This window comes from Ambystoma mexicanum, chromosome 9 (assembly GCF_040938575.1).
Source record: "Ambystoma mexicanum isolate Mex_15411 chromosome 9, UKY_AmexF1_1, whole genome shotgun sequence".
In the NCBI taxonomy this organism is placed as follows: domain Eukaryota; kingdom Metazoa; phylum Chordata; class Amphibia; order Caudata; family Ambystomatidae; genus Ambystoma; species Ambystoma mexicanum.
In genome coordinates, this window is record NC_090931.1 from 651,615,128 (window position 1) to 651,634,604 (window position 19,477).

At 46.5% G+C, this 19,477-nt stretch overlaps 1 protein-coding gene across 19 annotated transcripts in view; it reads right to left on the reverse strand.

The window, feature by feature from the left end:
• LOC138488440 (apoptosis-inducing factor 3-like) overlaps positions 1-19,477 on the reverse strand; it is a 1,275,087-nt gene that overhangs the window by 535,533 nt on the left and 720,077 nt on the right. The window contains exon 2 of one of the 19 annotated variants that reach the window (XM_069615404.1): positions 994-1,064. The exons of the other annotated variants lie outside the window; for them this stretch is intronic. The gene's annotated coding sequence lies outside the window, so the exon portion shown is untranslated. The remainder of the gene's footprint in view (positions 1-993; positions 1,065-19,477) is intronic. 19 annotated transcript variants of the gene reach the window in all.

A 19,477-nucleotide genomic window follows, 5' to 3' on the forward strand; every position in this document is an offset into this window, starting at 1 on the left:
CAAGCCTCTATGGTCAAACCCCATTCATTTTGCTCAGGGCCATCTTTGCAACATTTATGTGTTTCTCTTATAGTGGGAGGGCAAGAACTCAGGTAAGCAAAGTATTCTGGAGAGTGGATTTTCCTTTTTTGTAAAGGACATCCCGACAAGCACGCTTTTATATTTTTTCTTCGTAGAGTAGGGCCATGAATTCTAGACGTAGGAACAGCATAGGTTTATTTTGTTCTCTAGAATAAAGAAAAGTTTAACCACAATTCCACCTTGTCTGTCTCCGGATTCTGATCTACAACAGTTAGCAGAAAATAGTTGCACAAGAAATTGTGCGTCAAAAAACAGTCACCATGAACAACTGCATAGTCTCTGACATTGAAAAGAATTCAGTCTGTCCAAACCCTTAGCTCGCTACTGCAGGAGAAGGAGAACACACTCTTGACTGTGTGCATGATTTTTCTCCCCCTTCTGGGTGCAGACCCCTCTTAACTCCCAGGCATCCTCCACCGGGTTCACTATGGCTTTTCCTCCCTTCACAAATCTTAATGTCTTTTTAAACAGTTCCTGTGGACATCCCTCGGCCGGGTTCACTTAACACACTTTTTCTTGGGACTTTAGAGTTGCCCCCTTCTCGTCAGCATCCTTCTTCCGGGTTCACTCTTGCCAACTTCACATTCACTTTCACTATTTGCAGGATTCACTTCCCTTGCTTTCTTTATAGTTCTTAGATCAAAGCTTTCGACTATACAGGGATTTTGCTCAACCTACTGTATGACCACTTTGACCTATGATGGCGGCTCTCCTACAGCCTGTTGGCCTTTGCAGCTTCACTCAGACGGGGATCTACCAGAGTCTCTCGAGTTAGCACTCACATGGTGCCGGTTCCCTCTACAGCTGCTCTCCCCTCAACCCTTTTACAGTTCCTTGAACTTGGTTCAACTTGCCACTTAGCGTCTTTCATTCACCACAGCCCGTTTCTTATTGGCTTTCCCCTCGACTCACCGGCTGTGATGAACCGGTTGGCTTTCCTCGTAACTGGAGTCAAGGCCGGTACCACGGTAGCAGGAATTTCCCTTGATACAGCATGTTTTTTTAGGATGATTGAGTAAAGACAGGGTAATTAGAAGTGTATCCACTTTTTTTCTGTAGCATTACACAGTTCTCAAAGCAATGCTGCTCCACTTACAAAAAGTACATTGTCATTGAAGTGCATAGAACATTTAAGCAATGTATGAATAGCAATAGGCAACAAGATAGTTTTCATCGAAGTGCCTATAACCTCTTTTTTCAGTGGTTGTAAACCCTTTACAATTCTTATTGCAATTGTTTTTTCTGCCAAATAAATGTGGTTCATGACATATAAATGTGTCAATTGTCTTTGCTGGTTCAACTTGAGGTCAAGTGGAAACACACAATGTATTAGCAGAACATAACATTTAAACCGATAGCAGATTATTTGAAATCTTGCATTACCAGTTAATCATGTCACACGCAATGGTTACTTACAATGTCACAGTATACCAAGGTACACATACAGCAAACGTGCACAAGTAAAGTGAAGCGATTCAACACAACATCATCACTCCTTACACTACGACCCTCTCACAAGTGATCGATCCTACAAGAACCTGTTTGCCTCCAGGCACTCCTGTTCTTCCTTTAGGATTTCAAATGATTTCAGAACTTTTCCTCTGAATAGCTAGACTGTGGCGCATGCAACAAAGGACTAAAATCCAGCACAAGGTTTCAGATTAATGCATCAAATGTATGCAGTCATCGAAAACAGAAGTCCAAATGTGCATTCTACAGAGTTCCTAGTTTTGATGTGGGCTATGTTGCATTTTGTCTCTGATACATTCTGAGGCTGGCTGCAGGGTAGGGGGTCAGTAACCTGCACGAGTTCAGTAAATCAAACATTAATAGACGCACCTCCAAACATCACCTCAATATGTCCAAGGTCCCCACACAACACTAGCAAACACTCATCCAGTAGCCAAACTAGCCCCTGAATCGAATTTGGTATGAGCTTGGGAATCCGACTACTCTGCAGAATTAATGTGTAATGCGCTGAACCATACAAGTTTGTGTAACAAGGCACAATTAAGAGCTCTGCATCATAGCATATCCGCAATTTAAGGGAGTAGGAAGTTTCCTGTTCTGAAAGATTTGTTCCCTCACATGGGTTGGAATGAGACGTATGTCTGTGCAATCTATGGAGCCAACTACATTTGCACTAGGTGTGCTTATGAGTTTGTGTTTTTTCTGTTAAAAAGAAAAGTTATTGATTTTACAAAAGTTTTCTTTGCTGCTATTGGTCAGTAGTAAAGATTGTTTTGCATAATATTAGCCTCCTTGTCATGCCATAGAAGAACAAGTTACACAAGTTACTTCTTACCTGGTAACGTTCTTTCGACGGGATGCTCCTCAGACATATTCCTTATCTTTGATAATACGTTTCCAGCTTGCTGGCCTCAGAAATTCTTTCTGTAGAGGGCGCTGCGCGTCGACGTCCGCCGAGTCGATGTCCCTCGACGGCCACCGTATCGGCGCCGACGTCACCATGCCCATAAATAGACACGCGCTGCGTCCGTTGCTCAGTTCCGTTTTGTAGTATAAGAAAAGACATGCCTGAATCGGTTAGTAACCTTGAAGGAGCGAAAGCTGCAACCACAAGGGAAGTTATCACTGCGGAGATGGATGGGAGGGGCGATAAGGAATACGTCGGAGGAACATCCCATCGAAAGAACGTTACCAGGTAAGAAGTAACTTGTTCTTCGAAGGGATTGTGTCCTCCGACGTATTCCTTATCTTTGATAGACTCCCATGGTATGTAATTGGAGGAGGGAGTGATAGTGTTATGAATCCCTTTAGGGATGGACCCAGTGTAATACGGCCTTGCCAAATCTGGTCTCTTGAGCAGTGGAGGAATCCAGATTGTAAAATTTTGTGAATGTATGTGAGGACGACCATGTGGCAGCCGCACATATGTCCCGGACCGGTACCCCTCTCTGGAGAGCCGAAGAAGCTGCGATACCCCCGGTTGAATGAGCCCTGAGGTTTTGGGATGGCTCTTTCCCTGCTAGTCTATAACATTCCAGGATGGCCAAGATAATCCACCTGGAGATGGTTTGTTTTGTTATGGGTAGTCCCAACTTGTGACCCGAGTATCCTACAAACAGCTGGTCTGCTTGCCTGATCCTAGCCATTCTGCTGATGTAAAAGCTGAGAGCTCCCCTAGGGTCCAGCCTGTGTAGCCTTTCCTCCTCTTTCCACGGATGGGGAGGAGGGTAGAATGAAGGCAAGGTAATTTTCGGAGTAATATGGAATTCAGAAACCACCTTTGGGAGAAAATTAGGCTTCACCTGAAGGACAACCTTGTCCTTGTGGAAAATTGTATGTGGGGGCTTACAGGAGAGAGCTTGTAGCTCACTCACCCTCCTAGCAGATGTTAGTGCTACAAGTAGGACAGTTTTAAGTGTGAGAAATCTCAATGCGCAAGAGTGAAGTGGCTCGAATGGAGTGCCCATTAAGAAGTTTAAGACTAAATTTAAGTCCCATAATGGAACCTGGAATGGTTTTGGAGGGTAAACATTAGTTGGACCCTTGAGAAATTGTACCACTAGAGGAATTTTGAAATACGATTGTTCCTCCGCAGTGCGCTTGAAGATAGAAAGCGCTGCGAGATAGCCTTTTACAGTGCCAACTTGAAGGCCTGAGTTTGCCAAGTAGAGTAGAAACGATAACACCGTTGGTGTACCACATGAAAAAGGGTCGATATTCTCTTCCCTACACCAGCTGCAAAACTTGTTCCAACGGCAGCGGTATAAAGACTTTGTTGCTGGTCTTCTGGCCGAAAGCAACACCTCCATGACGTCATCAGGGAGATCCCAATCCTTGTACCTCAACCTTTCAGAAGCCAAGAGTGAAGGTTGAGGGTTCTGGTGTCTGGATGGAGAACCCCGACCTCCCTTCTGCGAGAGAAGATTCTCTTTGAGTGGAAGACGGATTGGAGGACAGATGGACATATCTAGAAGGTCCGGGTACCACGTTCTCCTGGCCCAGTCCGGGGCAATTAGGATCATGGTTTTCCGGAATCTTCTCAACCTCCTGATCATTCGAGGAATAACAGGGACTGGTGGAAACGCGTAGGGGAGTGGAAACTCCCAGTCCACTACGAACGTGTCTCCTAGAGATCCTCTCGGGGGAAATTCCCTTGAACAGAACAGATCGCACTTCCTGTTGGTGCTTGTGGCGAACAGATCCACCTGAGGGGTTCCCCAAAGGGTGAAGATCTCTTGAAGGACTTCCTGAGCTAGCTCCCATTCTTGGGAGACACTGCTCTGCCTGCTCAGAGCGTCCGCTGTCAAATTCTTCTCTCCGGCTAGGTGGACTGCCGATAGAGAAATTCCTTCCCGAATTGCCCAAAACCAGAGATGCATTGCCTCTCTGCACAGTGGCAGTGATCCTACGCCTCCTCTTTTGTTGAGGTAGTGCATGGCCACCGTGTTGTCCGTCATTATCAGGACATTTCTCCCCTGTACTGATGGCAGGAAAGCTTTCAGCGCTAGTCTGATCGCTCTCAGCTCTAATAGGTTGATATGTAGTCTGGACTCCGATGGAGACCAACGACCGCTGATGGTCAAGACGTTGGCATGGGCTCCCCACCCTGTGAGCGAGGCGTCTGACTACTGTTATCTCCGGCCATGGTTGCCAAAACAGTTCTCCTTTCAAGATGTTCTCTGAATAGGTCCACCATTGAAGGTCGTGGGCTACCTTGTCCGGAATCCGGAGGTCGTCTGACATTCTCCCTGAGAATTGTGACCACTGACTTCTCAGTGCCCACTGAAGAGATCTCATTCTCAGGCGAGCCTCTGGCACAAGGAAGATGCAGGATGCCATGAGGCCTAGCAACCTCAAAAAGTCGAAGGCTGGGAGACGCTGGGCATTCTGAAACTTGGTGACCATCTGTAGAATATCTTGAGCCCTCACCTCTGGTGGCGAGGCTTTTCCCAGGGAAGTGTCCAGGACCACTCCAATGAACTGGAGTCTCTGAGATGGTATCATCTGCGACTTCTTTAAATTGAGGGAGAAGCCCAGTCTGTGAAGGAAGAGGCAGACATAATCTAGCTGGGTCCGGGCCTGTTCCGAAGATACGGCCCTGATCAGCCAATCGTCCAGGTAGGGATAGACGTGGATCCCTTCCCTCCTTAGACTCGGCGCCACTACCGACATCAGCTTGGTCAAGACCCTCGGGGCGGAGTTCAGCCCAAATGGCAGAACTCGAAATTGATAATGAGAGGTGCCAATTACGAACCTCAGGTATTTCCTGTGCTTGAGATGGATTGGCACATGGAAATAAGCATCCTGAAGGTCCAGAGATACCAGCCAGTCCTGGAGCTGGAGGGCCTGAAGGATCTGAGAGAGAGTTACCATCTTGAACTTGTCCTTCCTGAGGAACTTGTTAAATTCTCGTAAGTCCAGGATGGGTCTCAGTCCTCCGTCCTTCTTTGGTATGAGAAAGTAGGGGGGAGTACCAGCCCTTGTTCCTGTCCGCTACAGGTACCGGTTCTATGGCACCTTTCTCTAGCAGGTCCATAATTTCCTGCAAGAGGAGCGGATCTGGAACTTTTAGGGAGCTGTTCCCCGGTGGATGACTCTGAGGGATGTGTAGAAAGGGTAGGCAGTAACCTTGGGCAACTGTTTCCAACGCCCAAGCATCTGACGTTATAGCCTGCCATTCCGTCAGATGGTGAGTTAACCTGCCCCCTACAGGTGTATTGTGTGCGAAGGCCTCAGAGTGGTTTGGGGGCGGCTGATGCAGATGCCGAGGGTAAAGAGGCACCTGCTGCTGCTGCGGTCTTAGTACCTTTGACCCGTCCACCTCGGGTGGATCTTCTTTGGCCTCTTTGAGCCGGCTGTCCTCTGCCTTTTCCGAATGCGGAATAATAGCGAAAAGACTTTCCTCTCCCAGAGGTTCCTGAGGGGCGAAAAGGAGTTTGGCGGATAGCAGCTCCTAAGGATTTTGCTGCTGCTTTAGAAGTCTGTAACTTTTCCAGACTCAGCCTTTTTTCCGAATAATGAAGAGCCGTCAAAGGGCATATTCAAAAGTCTGGCCTGTACATCTGGAGCAAAGCCAGACTTTCGCAACCACGCATGCCTGCGGATTTTTGTACTAGCCGCCATGGCCCTGCTGATACTGTCAGCGGAATCGATGCCAGTTTGAAGAGACTCGCACATGGCATCTTTGCCATCTTGAATGATGTTAAGGAAGGCTTCCTTCTCTCCATCGGGTATGCAGTCAGCCGCTGATGAAGCACACTCCCATAATGTGTGACTGAACCTGGCAAGCGTACAGGTGGCGTTGATGGACTTCAACGCCATACTACAGGCAGAGAAGACTTTCTTTGCCATAGAGTCGTATCTTTTGTCATCCCTGTCCTGTGGGACAGTAGGGTAAGCAGTCCTACTGCTGGATGAAGTTGCCGCTTGAACCACCAGGCTCTCTGGGGTCGGGTGTTTTGACAGGTATTCAGGGTCAGCAGCCGCTACCCTATACTTTGTCGACAGTCTTTTATTGACTGCTGGGATGACTTCGGGAGTCTCCCAATTGGATGCAATTTTTCTTTGTACGGCTGCATGGAAGGAGACCACCGGGTCCTCCTGTGGGCCTTTGTCCAATATATCCGTTAGATCGTCCTGTTGGAAAACAGGTGAAGGCGCAGACCAACCCATAAACTCAATTATTCTTGCCATTAGGGTTCTATATGGTGTTTCGGCATGTTCCCCTGGGTCTGGCTTTACAAATTCCACTTCTGGGGAAGTGTCAAGTCCACTGGCCTCATGAAGTGAGTCCTGTAGTTCCTTCAGCCTCCTTTCTTCAGAGGTGAAATCCTCTGCAGCAGGCAGTGTGGATCTCTGTAAACCAAAAGTTTCTTGGTCAGATTCTTCTCCTTCTTCATAAATTGAAGAAAGACCAGGGTATTCTGATCTTTGAAATGGAGTAAAGCCCATCTCTAGGGCTGAAGGAGCCAAACTCGTCGTTATTGGACGAGAAAATGTCGAAGTCGTCGACGCCGATGTAACCGGCTTTGAAGGCGCCAAAAATGGCGTTGAAAAAACTGGAAGGGGTCTCGAAGAACTCGAGAGGATCGGGATCCTACTCGAGGGCATCGACGACGGTCTCGGCTTCGTGCCGGAGGCCCTTGAAAACACCGTTGGCTATGGAGCCTTGGTCCTCTCTTTCATCGGCATCGGCGTCGACAATGGCGTGGAGTCGATCGATGCGTTGAGGAACCCTTCGACAACGGCGTCGATGGCGCCGACCCGTGCGTCGAAGGAACCTTCGAAGACGGTGCCTTCTTACCCGATGGCTCATGGCGCTCTCGGGTGGAATGTGTCGCCGGGTGCTGCGACTCGCAGCGTTTTGATTTATTGGGTTTTTCACCCGGGGTATCACCCTAAGCTGTCTTCGAGGGGGTCGAGGCTGCGTTCTCGAAGACGCTTAACATTTTCTTTCTGAATTCCTCCCACTCAGCTTGAGAACTGTGTTTGGTGGGACAGGAAACTCTTTCTGGGGACACCGAAGACGACGACGAATGGGACCTTCGACGTCTCTTCTTTGAGTGTCTAGATCTCGACGAATGGAGAATGGGAGTGTTTGACGGTGAGGAGACGAATCCCTCGACTCGGCCGACGAAACCTTTGAGGAGGATTTGGCTGACTTACCTCTCTCGAGCTTCCCCTTTCGCTCCTTCAGGGCTTTCGCCGTCATGGACATGCGGTCCTCACACTCCGAACAATGGTGCTCGGACCCCAAGCACCATAAACAGAGACCCTGTGTGGATCCGTTGTTGACATTTTTTTACCGCAGTCTCGACATTTCTTGAAGCCGGATCGCAGCGTCGTCGGTTCTGATGAAGAAGCCATCGAGAACGATAAGGAATATTCGTCGAAATAGATTTAGATAAACCTGACTGAACTGAGCAACGACGTTCCGAGGCCCCACGAAGCGCAGAAAAACGGAACTGAGCAACGGACGCAGCGCGTGTCTATTTATGGGCATGGTGACGTCGGCGCCGATACGGTGGCCGTCGAGGGACATCGACTCGGCGGACGTCGACGCGCAGCGCCCTATACAGAAAAAATTTCCGAGGCCAGCAAGCTGGAAACGTATTATCAAAGATAAGGAATACGTCGGAGGACCCAATCCCTTCGAATTAAGCCTTGCAAAGCTCACAGCCGCTCTACAAACTGACAACAATCACTACAGCAAAACAAAGAGTAACAGACACTGATAGTCAAAGATGGGAAGTGGATAGCCGTAATTACTGCAGCCAAATAGAGAGCAAACAAAGAGCAGGAAATAGGCAAACCTGCAGCGGAGGCCCAAACTGGAGCGCAAAGTTCCATGCAGATGTACAGCACGGTCGAATTGTTTGTTGTTTTAGTGTGCAAAATTAGCTGCAACGAACCCCACCAGTGGCAGAGATTTGAAGAGCATACTGGTGGCATCATACATTATGGTTTCCACGGGTAAACAAGGGCAGTAAGGTGGGTGCGGCCTCAGAATTTCAGAATTGGCTGTTACACTCTTCCACCGTCAGAAACAGAATAGACTGCATTCTGCGAAAGTGTCGTTATCTCCATCAGTTCCAGAAATGGAATAGATCAACAATTCAATGTATCTATCACCTTTGGCCCTAGATAGTATTTTTAGTCGTGTTCAAATGTTAGCATGCCAGCAAATGTAATACGGATAAAGTAACTGAATGTAGACTACAATCTTCCATCTTCTCAGAAGTGGTATGCTTTAGCTTGGCAGTGCAGTGGCTGCTTGCTGCTGTAGCCTTTTGAAGAATGTTTTGTTTGTGCCGTTGTCACACAGGCCTCACTATATATTGATGTGTGTTTATTCTTTTAGTGTTAAAAGTTGTTCTATTTATATGTAGCTTCGAAAAGAATATGTTACTTTATCGTTGGTATATCTCTATGATGCCATACTGTACCTTAGCACCTCTCCAAACAATTCTTAGGTTGCCCGTTTGGTCTCCTACAAATTGGGAAATGCTGTCTCTTCAAACCAGAGGTTTGAATTCAGATTACGGACAGAGTTGTTGGGTTGTTGTGGAATGAAGGTACACAAGTTTGGGCAACACAGATCACCACAGGCACATTTGGGCTATACAATTGTTCTTACAAAGTTTCAAGACAAAATGCAGGTCCAAGTACTGTCCTAGCAAACACCTACAGCAGGGATATAAACGTGTACAAATAAATGGTACATACAGTTCTCCGGATAAGATTTGTTTTAGGGAGTAAAAATGTATGTGAAATTCCAATAGGAGTATTTTATAAGTGGGTAAAAATATGTTTAAACTGGAAAACAAATGTTTTTATAATAATCATTTCTTTGCACCTAGTTATGCATGCACATAAAAAGATACAGGTTTACCTCTTCCCATCAGGCAGTAATAATAGTACTTTCTTCCTATGGTACCTGTGCACTACTGGTCCAAACATATCCATGGAGCTTTTTGGGTGAAAGATATTTTTTGCCGAGAGTATTTTTACTACCTATTTTTATTTTTTGGGAGTATTTGCCTATTTTTAGGGAGTAAAAGTGGATGATACACCCCTTATCTGTAGGTCTGGGTACACCACTCCAAAGTCAGAGCTCGCATGGTCAGTGCTTTAAAAACGAAATGCATAAAATAAACACCCAACAAAAAAAAATAAAAAATGCAATTCAAAAAACATTTGCAGAAAAGTTAACCAGTTTTTATTGTAACTTAAGTTCACATTTTTGTGTTCGGTTGCTTCAACTATTAGTAAATCTAACTGGCAGAATGGTTCAAATTGTAAAGATCACTGCTGCCAAATCCTTTCAGGGTAATATCTCCTATTGTCTGGTACCAGTGATCTGAGGATTCTCACCCGCTTAATCTGGCCTATGAAATCTCCCCTGTTAAAGATCACAAACCAAATCCGACCTGAGCTAAAGCTGCATCCAAACATCTTTAGAAGAGAGATATGACTTCTGACTAAACCAATAGAGCTTCAGAGCAGAACTCAGTGTGACAAAGTCGCTTATGAAGTGCAGAAAGCCAGGAGCAACCAACGTTGTTATGCTACCCCAGGGGTTGGTTTATGGGGGTCCGCCAGGGTCTCCTTCCTCTCCCCAATCTCTTATGCAAGAGTGCATAGGCCTATGCAGACATACACAGGAGCCCAAAGGTGGTTAGGGGCTTGCAGCATGACAACATCATTGAGTGAATACTGCTGAGAGGCTAGCAAACCCGCTCATACATCTCCAGACAAGTTCACTAGCAACAGTGGACTGAGGGAGGTTCAGGACACTAGTGAACTGGGCAAGTGAGAGGAAATTAATAGTCATAGAACACTGCTGTAGAGTCACCATCTCAGTGCTGCCCGACTTCAAGATGGCAGCAGCTGCTGTTGGGCCCTCAGGCCACGTGATCGCATCCAATCATGAAATTAACAAACACAAGGATCAGAAAAAGAAACATCATGGGAGCATTGTGAAAAGGGAAAAGGAAGCACATGACTAGGAGGAACTAAGAGGTCCTTGCCCATGGGGTGAAATGGGGATAAAGCGAGCCGGAACTAAAAGTTATTGGGGTCCAACCCTGTCTAAATGTTAGAGTGGGAGATTGGGGGGTCTAACCTATCAGACAAGTAGTGTGGGAGTTAAAAAGGAGATTTGGAGGGCTGGTTCGCGTTAAGGGTAGGTGAGAAAAAGAAAGAAGAGAGCAGATTTATGGGCAGATTAGTGCAATCCTTTAGGGCCACTACTAAATGCCTACTTTTGCTATAACATCGGTAATGGCAAGGGCCAGAATGACTTAAGGAGAAAAGGATGCGATTGCAAGCCCATTGTGGGGAAAAAGCCCAAAACCTGGACTCAGGAGCCAGAGACACCCGAAGAGCAGACAGCAGAACCTGTGGTGGGTTCCAACGTAGGTGGCCTGGAAATACATCAGTGAAAGCGGATCCAATCATACTCCGTAGGGGGCTCAACCCCAGGAAAGTGACCCTTGGCTAGTGGGTTATAACAACTTCAGTCTGAAAAGGACCCCGGGCAGGATGGAAACATTCCTGCTAGTAAAAGTTATGAGTATCCTCTGGGGCACGGGGAAATCAAAAGTTCTTGCCTGGTCGGTGTTTGCTGGATCTCCAATTTACGGAGTCTAGAAATAGAGACCGGCGGCTAGATGGTTGTAATACCTCAGGCCAAAATCTAAAAAAGGGGAACAGCCCATCAACCATGGACAAAAAAGCGTTCTGGGCACTATAAAAAGGCTTTGACTGTCAGCGATTTGACTACTAGCCAAGAAAGTGCTCCATCCCTGGAACCATATATCCTTTGTAGCTAAGGATCTGGACTGGTACTGAGACATTCAGTCCTTTTAGATTAGAGCCTTGCACTTTTTTGTGAAGCCTACATCCTGACACTAAAATGAACTGAAAGTATAACACAAGTGTTGCAACCACATAACTTACTATGAATATTTTTTGAAATCCCATTAACTTCAGAATAAATATTGGTAGGGAGACTTTTTTAGACCTGGAAATATCTTTGAAATGAGACCTGAAACATTAAAGTCCATCCATAAATAGCAGATATTGACGATTATATGTAATTAATTGGCAGCCAGCTTGATGACATCAGTTCTACATGCCACACATTATAGAGTGATGCAATGGAAATTATTAATCTATTTCTCATGACAAAACCAGTCCTGTCTTTTCCACGCTAAACTGTCAGTATTTTTGTCTGCACATGCTCTTGTGATATATGTACAGATCTACTCCAAACCTACGGCACACACCCGGCACGAAGATTAAATGCCTGTTGAGTTACTCTGCCCAGCAACTGTCACTAGAGCACAGGGACTGGCCCTCCGTTAAATCCAGCACAAACGGCCCTCCCCCACAATGCCACCACGCTTGGTAAGGCCCCTGCCAATGCCTGCCGTGACGCACCTTGTTTAAGAGGAGCTAGCGACCTTACCCATGGCACTAGTATCCTTCCCAGTTTACCACTACCCCTCAGGAGACAATCATCCTTTAGCATAGACAAAGATGCTCCCCCCAGGAAAGAGAATCCTCACCCAACCACTTCAACTGAGCCCTATCTCACCAACCTCCAAGTCTACCACTTTGCATATCCTGGGAACCGTCACCATTCCTTCCTTGCCCTCGTCACCCACCACTCTCAAGCCTTCACAAACTGAGGTCTTCAACCCTGTTGACGTCATAACCAGAAACATCAGATTAGGCATATGGCTCATCAGAGTAAACCCTTCACACCTCCTAGCATCCACACAAAGGAGATATAGCCACTTAAGCGCTCGAACCTACAACAGGCCCCTCCCTACAGCCACAAACACATGGAATACTAATGGTCTCTTGGATATCTCACCTATCCTCGAGCAAAGGAATCTTCAAGCATGCAAGGAACCTGCCTCTAACTTCAGCCAACATATCGAAGAGCAGCAGAGTCTGACCCTCACCCATCTCAATCTCTCCCCCATTAAGTCCATCTGCCCACAGGATATTCACATTGCTGACCTCAGCCTTGAAGGGACTGCCCATTCAAGCTCTAATCCTATTGCATCCAGGATACCCGGCATACTCACACACCCCCACAAGAATTCCTATGCCATATAATACAGGGAGCCCTCACCAATGCAAGATCACTGCCAGCACACACCCTAGACATCAATGACCTAATCTCCACTCAAAAACTAGACCTATTAGCTATCATAGAAACAGGTCTCCACCAAGCCTCAGGCCCAGCACTGTCATTAGCTGTCCCTGAAGGCTATACCATATTAAGGTGTGATAGACTGGACTCCAGAGGTGGAGGGGTAGCTCTTGTTTATAAGGAATCTCTCTGAATAAGACCTTTCAATGACTTCACAGAAGGGCATTGCAAACTACTCTATTAAACTGGGAACCACTATCACAATGCACATCATCAACCGTCAGCCAGGTCCCATAGCCACCTTCGAAGAAGACCTCATCCACATTATTGGGGACAACATAAAGCCAACCTCAAGAGTTAAACTTCTGGGGGACCTCAATCTAGGCCTCTTTGACCCTGTAGACACAGGAGCCACAGCAGTAGCCAATGCTCTCTCGGACATCGAATTTAAGCACTGAGTGTCCACCCCAACCCACAACAAAGGCAAAACCTTGGACTGGGTAGCTGATATGAATAGTCATATCTCAATCACGTCTAACACCCCATGCCCATGGTCGGACCATTACATCCCGGGTTTCAACTTTCCGACACGGAAACAAGTAGTACCCCCACTGCCCATGCTGCCACCTTCACTGGCCTGCAGTTCACGGAATATCTCTAAAGAATCAATATCCCCCCTCCTCCTGCCCATTAGCCCGGCACACCTAGGGCCTCATTACGACCTCGGCGGTAGCCATGCCGCCATTGGCGGCATGGCAGCCGCCGAAATCGCGTTCGGGTCCGGGTTCCCAGAATGAGGAATTACCGGGCCATTCCGAGTTCGGAGGGCCCAGTAATTCCTCCCTCCAAGAACCCGGACCTTCCCCATTCCCATTTCAGCCCCCATAGGGCTGAATGGGAATGGGAGAGGGAACAAACAACGAGCCGATTACGAGTGGCCCGTTGGTTGCTCCCTCTTCCCCTCGCGGGACCCGGTAAGCACGCCTGGTTTTTACCAGGCGTGCTTACCGTGTCCCGCGAGGGGACCTCGTAATGTGGCGGAACGGGTTTAACGGGTCTGCATCCTTTTGCGGCACCCGTTAACCCGTTCCGCCAGGGTCGTAATGAGGCTCCTAGACTCCTCAGACCCTAAAATTCTAACAGACCTCTATGTAAGTACCCTTACTAAAGCAGTTAAAGTGGCCCTGCTCTTTTCAAGAAAGGCTAAGCGGACAGTGCACACTAACCCTTGGTTCACCGCCAGATCTCCATTCCCTACGAGAGAATAAGATACAGGTGGGAGCCATCTGGGAGAAAGACCCTTCTGAACGCCTTAAAAAGGTTTTCAACAAGATTTCAAAAGAATACAAACAAGCCACCTTGGTAGCAAAAGCGGAAGTCTACAACTCAAGAATTTCCAAAGCCAACTCCAACTCACAAGAAATATTCCAAATTTTAAGAGAATTAGAGGCCCCGGCAGCTCCCCTCACCCCCCATCATCAAAGACGAGACCTGTTGCTCCAGTATGCAGACTGCCATGCGAGCAAAAATACTCTCACTACAACATAGAAAAAAAACAAGCAGCTGTCTGCCCACTCGACCCCCACTTCCATCACCAAAATCCACACTGCACCCCCTTCCAATTTAGAGAAGTCTCAGAAACAGAAATGGCTAACATTCTCAGTAAGCTCAAACCTACTAGATGTAAAGGAGATATCTGCCCAGCATCTATCATTAAAGGTTGCTCTGAAGAGTTACTTCCCTTCATTATGAAATTCATCAACGCCTCTTTCTACTCCAGATCAGCCCCGGCTAGCCTAAATAAATCATGGGTCCTGCCCCTACTGAAGAAACCCCCACTAGACCCATCAGCTCCAAATCATTACAGCCCCATCACAAATGTACCTTTCTTGCTGAAGATCCTGGATAGAGCAACCTACAACCAGATCCAACACTACCTCGACACAAATTACATTCTAGGGATACGATAATCAGGCTTCCAGCCAGACCATGGCACAGAGTCGGCTCTATTAGGCCTACGAATCCAACTCTATGCCCTCAGAGATGAAAGCAAACAGGCGCTTCACCTTTTACTTGACCTATCGGCCGCCTTCGACCTTGCAGATCACAAAACCCTGTGCCACCACCTGACCATATCCGCAAACTACTCCCAGGAGGTTTTCCTCTTGGATAGCCTCCTTCCTTGAAGGTAGGTCCATGAGAGTTTGTATAGGCAGGGGGAAATGCATGAAACTTGTTCTGCAAGGTTCATGTGTTTCTCCATCCCTATACAACATTTTCACCAAACCTTTATTTGACCTCATGGATAACATCGACATCTCCTATACCAACTACGCTGATGACACCCAAATCCTCCTGCCCCTATCAGGCTCATGTGAGGAATTCTCCCGCTTCGTCAACCAAATCTACTCTATAATGCAGGCTTATATTGCCACCAACCACCTCTGTCTGAATGACAAAAAGACAGATATCCTGCTGGTTGGTTCACCTGGCACACTTAGAAAACTCACCCCCCAATTCACCCCCTTCTTAATTGATAGAATCTCCATCGCAGTCTCAGCTTTGGTAAAAAAAAAAAAAAAAACTAGGCGTCCACCTGGATGCCTCCCTCTCTCTCATTAAAAATAAGCGTAGTGGCATCCTCGGCAGCTTATACCGCCAAGCTCATCAACGCAGCCAGACAATTCCCGACCCCAGATAGCTGCCTGACTATTGCCAGAGCCATCAATGGTGCAAGGCTGCATTACAGCAATGTCCTCTTCGCTGGGACATCCAAACAGAACATCAGCAAATTACAGATAATCCAGAACAAAATGCCCTCCGGGCAGCACTGAACATTCCCATAAGAGAACACATTTCAACGGCCAGGAAGAAGGTTCACTGGTTGCCAATCAGGGAAAGGCTTGCCTTCAAAGCTCCATCACCCACAAATATTTGAGTAACACAGCCCCACAATACTTGGTTCAGAAAATTGAAAGGGCCAAATCCAACACACCAGTAAGATTCTCCTTGCTCATCGTCTGGTCCCGTCAAAAGTGAAAAGAGCCAAAGGAGTGAGTTTCCCCACAGAAGCAGTGAACCACTGGTGTACCCTCCCCCCCTGAATTAGGAGCAGAGGAATCATATTGGGCCCTCCAGAAAGCCCTGGAAATGTGGCTATTCACATAACGAAGCAAAATACCTTAACCACACTCCTCTGATCACGTTCATCGGTTCTCTGCATAATATCATGCACTGTGGTGCCATCTTTATGTTTGTACTGGTGTGGATTGGCACCACTGATGTATGATGTCGTTTCAAGTAACTGGTTTGCAACAACGTCCCAATGCCTCCGAGCTTAGGCGCTTTAGAAATGAACAAAATAAATAAATACATATGAAGGGGGAGTTTTTTCTTTTAAAAAAGAAAAAAGCTAAGGTTACTATCTATAAACAATGGAAAATTTGGGAATGCCAATATTAAGATTTAACATATTATTAAACACTAAACATAACAAAATAAAACCAACATGAACACTGATCTTGTACAATAAAACCAACATTAAAACCAACCTTAGGGACATTGACTCCCCTTTTTTGGACTGTTAATGTGTTGATGCATTAAAAGTATTTTATGTTACGTTCAGTTGGTATACTGAAGTTACACATGTGCTTTTTTGTCCTTGAACTGTGAGTGCTAGCGGTAGTTTGGTGTAAAAATGATATAAAGGTAGTAGAAAGTATCTCAGGGTTGAAGATGCTTTTTAAATTATCATGTGTGATGAGGAGTTAAGCTTTCCAAAAACATTCAAATGTTACTGTCGTTAGACAAAGGAACACCAAAACTTAAGTAAATATTTGACGATTTGTTAAATCAGTCACAATGACTCCCACTTGAAACAAAAGAAGATCAATTCAATTAAATTGAACTGATAGAGGAAATCATATGGAAATCATCAAGTTCCCGTGCCCCAGGTCCTAACGAGATGATCAACGCCCTGCTGAAGACAGACCCATCACTATTGGGCAAGACACTTTACATTTTGTTTCCTTCAGCGATTGCTTCTAAGACTTCACCGTCATCCTGGAAGGAGTCAGTGGTGATCCCCATTGATAAGAAAGGAGACAGGAATGACCCCCCCTGAACCATCACCCAATCTCCCTACTAGGCCGTGAAAGCAAGGTTTAGGCTGCATTAGTGCTAATGGAGCAGGAGGCCTGGGCCACCCAAACTGGAAGGCTGCAAAATTATCAGACATGGTTTCATAGAGGAATGTTGACCACTCTGAAGGAGTAAGTTGCTTACCTGTAACTCCTGTTCTCCAGCATTAGGATCTTTCATAGATTCACATGCTGTGAATATTCCCAGCGTCAAGTTGGAAATCCTTGGTTACCTTATATATAGATACTCTTAACTAAAACTTTAGTGCATTTTGTATGCCATCCACTTCGTTATGGGTGTATTGGCACCATCCAATGGGATATCGCTCATCAGGCTCCTCCTCCTCAGCCGTCCTCAGATTCTGACCAGTCATACTGGATTTTGTAGTGGATTCTGAGGCCTTTTACCTGGCCGGGGTGGAAGGAGGGCGCATGTGAATCTATGAAAGATCCCAGTGCTGGAGAACAGGAGTTACAGGTAAGCAACTTACTCCTTCTCCAGCATTGGATCTTTTATTGATTCACTTGCTTTCAATAAATTGTAAAGCAGCATTGAATAGGTGGTTGCAGGCAGGTGTCATGAGGATAGGCTTGTGGAAGCTCTGGAATAGATGGAGAACCTGATTATAACACTTCTTGCAGCAGAGAGGAACCGTCTTGTCATTTCTTTCTTTCTCTATATCCGGGCACTGGCTCTGCCCATTTAGTACGTTGCAACTCTAGGAGTCCTGTACGTTGCTTCGTGCTGGCTACTTCCTTGCTGTGTGTTTCCCACGAGGATATTTTTCCTTCCCGTCTGACAAATTGCCTTTGGTCTGTCCCCTGCGTCCTGCCGGCTCCTCTCACCAGCTCCTTCCAAGGATACTCCTCTCCTTGCTTGTAAGTTTGGTTTTCTATACTAAATTCTTTTCTGTGCGTTACCTTGTGTGCCTCTCATATACGGCTTGCAGTTGTTTATTTCCATTTCACTCTTGCCGGTTGCGGCCGCTCCGTGACTCCTCCTTTCTTTTTATCCTGTTTACCTTCACTTCTGACTTCTACCTTAACCTCCTTACTGTCGTATCTTTCTTCTTCCGCTGCTGTCTGTGCAGTAACCCTACTTCCCATTAATTCTTTGGCACGGTCGCTGCTCCCCTAGGATTCTTACATAATACTCCACTGAAGCAGCATCCTTTCCATTCTTTGCCGCTGCTTGGCTGTGCACAGAGGATTCTTACATATTACTCCATTGAAGCAGCATCCTTTCCATTCTTTGCTGCTGCTTGGCTGTGCACAGAGGATTATTACAGGTTATTCTCTTGCTGCATCCCTTCCATTCTGTGGTGCTGCCTTGCTACTAAAGAAAAATACCATCTGCATCAAGATCCTATCCGTAGTATTGCCAGTCTACTCAGCGATCAAGTGCTACTTCCAGACGCAGCCCAATACAATATACCAACTACAGTGGGCATCTTGCCTACAACCATCTCAGGGTATTTCTTTGGCCATCAGGCTTTTTCCCCTGCAACAGGCTGTGCAGGGGGTTTGCCATACTGTTGGATTTGTACATTAGTCCATCAAGGTGGCGAACTCCCGGAACAGACCCCATCTCTACACTAAAAAAGGCTCCCCTGAAGAGTAACTTCCGGTATCTGCAAATTCTGACGTCTCCTACAGCGACAGCGACGAAGACACCGAGGTGAGATAGGCGAAAGCTGACAGCAAGTAACAAGGGCTCCTACCTTGTTGGAATATATGCTGCAGAACCACTTTTCATGTTTGTAGGTCTGCTGCGTGCTGCTTCTCCAAATAGTAGTGCCTGATGGTTTAACATATGGGTCACCTTCCAGATGGGCGCCTGGCAAATGTCTGAGGGGCACTCCTGTCCATAGTGCGGCTGAAACCACTGTGGCTTGCATAGAGTGCGCCTGTGGCGTACCTTGGAGAGCCGTTCCCACTTGTGCGTGACAGATGGACATGGCTGACGTAATCCATCTGGATAAACTGTGCTTGGATATTGCTTTTCCTCTGTTTGCTGGACCGAAAGCTACAAAGAGTTGCGCAGACCTCCTAAATGGCCTTGTCCTGGGCAAATAGTATTTGATGGCCCTTTTTAAAAAAATAAATTATTTCGGGTTTTCACAGATTAGGAACAACAAACTTCTGCAAACACAGTAACGAGGCAACCCACTTTCCTCCCCCCGTCCAATTCCCTCCCCCCTGATAATGATGTATTCTCTAACTCAAAGAAACCTTAAACAAAAACCTTCAGTTGTCTAGTGAGGGATATAAATGAAGTTATAAGTTCCATACTTGTCTGTGGTCGCCAAAAAGCTCCATTCCAAAGTTCTTGGGCCATAGTCCAGTTTATGGTGGCTCCCCTGAGGGGTAGCCTCTCCCCGTACTCCCGGTTATTGAGGCACACCCTGAAGTGCCGTCGTCCTTGTACCAAGCACTACATTGTTTTAATTATACAAATATTTAGTCATGAATTCCCCCCACATAGTTTCATGGGATGATGCCCTCCCGTGAAGTGCTGCAGTGATCCTTTCCATGGTACATATATTCAGCGCCACATTGATCCAGTCCCTCTTACCTGGAGACCCGGCACTTTTCCATTTCATCACCAGGCAGCCCCACG